This window comes from Rhinolophus ferrumequinum, chromosome 14 (genome assembly GCF_004115265.2).
Source record: "Rhinolophus ferrumequinum isolate MPI-CBG mRhiFer1 chromosome 14, mRhiFer1_v1.p, whole genome shotgun sequence".
NCBI lineage: Eukaryota > Metazoa > Chordata > Mammalia > Chiroptera > Rhinolophidae > Rhinolophus > Rhinolophus ferrumequinum.
The window spans coordinates 40,181,895-40,186,090 of NC_046297.1; the positions used below are offsets into that span (position 1 = coordinate 40,181,895).

At 41.2% G+C, this 4,196-nt stretch overlaps 1 pseudogene; it reads right to left on the minus strand.

Moving 5' to 3' along the window:
- Window positions 1-2,976: 2,976 nt before the first annotated feature.
- LOC117033632 (ubiquitin-40S ribosomal protein S27a-like) lies at window positions 2,977-3,443 on the minus strand (annotated as a pseudogene).
- Between the last annotated feature and the right edge of the window lie 753 nt (window positions 3,444-4,196).

The window sequence follows — 4,196 nt, forward strand, 5'->3', positions numbered from 1 at the left end:
AGATAAAGCAAGAGAGGATCAAGACAAGATGGCTTTTAAGATACGGTTTCTTCTCCTGGTCTTAATATAGTTTAACAGGCTTCATCCTCAGTTCAGAATTACATGGTGAGGGCATGGCCACAGCTGCTCCTAATGTCCATTCTATGTCAACATAAGAATGTCCAAACCTGTAGAAAATTTTTATAAGAGTTTCTGAAATTTTTATTCAAGGCAGAGAATACTCCTGGAAGCAAGCTCTTGAAGGACTGAGGAAAAATGCTTTGGAGAATGACAGTGTGCAGTTTCTTTCTTACATTTGGAATTAAGGAGGAAACATAAGGAAGATTACTTGAAGGTGGGAGAAAGCAAGGTGGAGATTGGATTACAGGATAGTTAACAAGATTATGTGCTTTCTTGAGGGTGGTTATGCTTCCAAGTGGTCTAAAAGAGAGGCATTTCAAAGGTGAGGCATTTCAAAGCAGGGTCTCAGCTCCCACTCCCTGCACCAGAACGCAGGATATGGTGAGGCCAAAAAGGAACACCAACGGAGCCATAGATAGGGGAGTCATACCATTATATTCTCGATAGCGGCTGGTCGAGATGCAAAAGTAAACACCTGCCAGTACCCCAAGGAGGGGGTCTTCCCGCATCCCAGTCTCGCTGGCAGCCAGGCAGGACACAGGAAGTAGTATCCACACGATCTGCAATTCACCATCCATGCTTGCTAACCCCACTTGCTAGCTGCAATCCGTAGCTTAGCCAAGGCAGTTATATTAATGGCTAATGGCTAACCGGTAACAACTGATGGCCAACTAGTCACAGCTGATGGCCATCTACTACCTGAGCCAGCACCTTTCCACATGAGGCCAAGAGCCTGGAAACTGTTCTCTGGGACTCTGTCCCCACACTGTATTAACCTATATGCACAGAAACAATGCACAGGGCTGGCTTAAGGCAAAGATAAACCTTTTATTAAAGAAGTTATATGCCTGGGGTATGACTATCCACCATAACCTGCCAAATTAGGAATTTATGATCAGATCACCCTGTGAGGTTACTTTCAGTTGAATTTATTACAGGACCCCCTTTTTGTCCACACTTAGAACCTATGTTTGCAAAGGTGAAGGGAGTGTGGTAAATTAGATATTGTCTCCAGTTCTTGATGTCTCTTAATACAGGGATATCTGCATTATACAACCCGTCTCATTGAACAGTGACTGTAATTCCTCTCACTAGAACAGTGATGTTGTGTTTGACCACATGGCTTGCTCTGGAAATGTGGACAGAGCAGCAATGTGACAGTTCTAGGCTAAGACGTCAAGAGGTATCATATGTTTCTGCTTGCTCTGTGTTCCTGTGCTCCATCCTAAGAAGAGTATGCCCCAGGAAGACACTGGTCCAGAGAGAATGAAGAAACCTGTGAAGCACACCTGAAGCCGATCCTTGCCACATCTGACTTCTAGACCCATGGACAAGAAAATAAATATTGGTTGTTATAAGCCACTGAGATTTTGAGAGTATTTGTTTACACAGTAAAACTGATTGATTAAAGATATTCCCAATTAGCTTCCTTTAAAAAATCCTGGTGATAAACTCTGATTGGCCTGATTTGGGACATGAGGCTCATCTCTGGACCAATCACTGAGAATGGAGAGATTTGGTATTATGCACATTTTGTTCAGGAAAGTGGGGGCCATTACTAAGATGAGGAAAAGGGATGCTAAGCAGACAAAAGCAATAGTCAATATTGTGGAGAACCAGCATAGAGTGGTGCCAAGGAAACTTAGGCAGGAGAGAGGGACAAAAATGAGGGTGTGTTGAATAATGTTATTGGCAGCAAAGATACACCAAGACAAGAAATGGAATGTGTTTATTTGCTTTAGCAATAATGACCAATAAAAGTGATTGGTGATCTTTGAACAGTTTCAGTTGAGTGTTGGAGTGACAGACAGATTATAGTTAATGATAATATTTCAATAAACTCTAATCCACTATTGAAATGTTAGTTATTACTAAAAAGAACCTTAGATAAGGAACAGGTTAGGAGTCTGTTAAAGGAGAGCCAGGAGTTTTATTTATTTGAGCATCACTTTAAAGCTACAGGAGGCTTTGGGGTGGAGAGTGTTGGGATTACCCTCACTAGGGGCAGATGATTCTCAAAGTGAGAGAGATCCTTCCAGGGTGGAACCAGGCTAAAAGGTGGAGCACAGTCCTGGTGTGACCCTCAGGGCCTGCAGTGAATTTCATTTTTGGGAACCATATGGACGTGAAGGCAAGATCCAAGCAACGTGGAATTTAAAACATCCGAGTTTGATAAGAGATCACAAGGGAGGTAAGAGAGGCCAAGGGAGGAGAGAGCAGATAAGAATATCTGGTCTCAGGCCTGGAGAAATAGAAACAGAGCCAGCCCTAAACACAAGTATTCAATTGACAGCATGTTAATTTAGTGCCCACCCCCTTTTAGGACTCTGACCTTTCCTTGACTTCTGTTGAGACCTCTTTCCTTCCCCATCCCCTATGGCCTGTCCTCTATCTCTGCCCTGTCCCTCCTGTCTTTATTGATGTCTTACTGTGTAGGACTTTCACAGGCTGTTTCACCTCGCCCAGTCCTACCCAAACAGTACACCAACCTCTCTCTCTCTCTGTCTTATCTTTCATTGTCTCATGTCTCATTCCTTTGCTCTCTACTTTCAAAGAGGCATCTGGGAATGAATCCATGCCAAGATATTAACATAAGATATCTCCTTCTTCTGCATTATTTGCTTTCCAAATGGACTTTCCTGGTAACATGACATGGTAACCCAAAAGGTGTTATTTGTCAAAGGAGGAAGAATTTAGACAGATGAAGTTAAGGCATGAAAAATTACCCCTTACGTTTTACCACCTAATAAGTTTGTCACTGATGAGGCCATTCATGAACTGGAGAAGGTATTAAGGGAAGTTGGATAAGAATCATCTTTTAATGTTAATTCATGTCTTTTATTAACCCATATACAATTACTTGTCTTCTGGTTTGTTGAAGCAATAGGTCAGAACAACATTTGCCACAATAATGTCTGTCAAAGTGGCTGGCCATACAAACTCCAGCACCACATTCATCTGAAGGGCACTCCCGACGAAGGTGACTGATTTTGCCATTCTCATCCTGAAATCTTACAGTATTTCAGGACAACCAGCTTAATCTTCTTTCTCTTATGCTTATTCTTCTTGGGAGTGGTGTAAGACTTCTTCTTCCTTAGCACCACTACTAAGTCTCAATACAAGATGAAGAGTAGACTCTTTATGAATGTTGTAGTCAAAGTACATCCATCTTCCGGTTACTTGCCAGCAAATATCAGTCTTCGCTGATCAGGAAGAATTCCTTCCTTATCCTGGATCCTGGCCTTTACATTATCTGTTGTATCCGAGGGTTCAACCTTGAGAGTGATGGTCTTCCCAGTAAGGGTTTTGATGAAAAGCTGCATCTTGGCGGTGATTCCACCGCATACGGTGGATTGGAAAGGATAAGAATCTTAATTTTAGAAATAAAATATTTAATTTTAGGTGTCAACACAACATATTTTAGATGTAATTGCTAAACAAAAATGCCCTGAAGTAAGAAATATAGGGTTAGACAATTCGCCACAAATCCGAGGTCAAGAGGTGATACCTACATCCTGGTATCACTTTTCCCTTCCAGTTTATAGTTACAAACACTCTCACATCTGTTATTTCATTTGATCTTTACAAAAGCTCTGTGAAGTAACTTTGTGTTTCTTAAAAGCATTTTTAAAATTTGCGTTTTTAAAGCAAAAGCAAAAATTTCAATTTACAGAAGCTAAATTACTTATCTAATGTTCACTGCTGGTTGATATTTCAGTTCAAGTCTGAAGGAAGGGAAACACCAATGTCTAGTTCAACAGTCAGGCAGCAGAAGTTCCCTCTTACTCAGTCTTTTGTTTTACTCAAACCTTCAGATGATTGGATGAGTCCCACCCAAATTAGGAAGATCAATCTGCTTCACTCAATCTACTAATTCAAATGCTAATCTCATCCAGAAACACTTCACAGACACACCCAGAATAACGTTTGACCAAATACCTGGGCACCCTGTGGCCCAGTCAAGTTGACTGATAAAATGAACTATGACAGTGGTTAACTGAGCTCCTCAAGGAATAAAATAGTCAGTCTCGTTTTGCATTGAACACTGATGAAATGGCTTACAAAACCAGATGTGA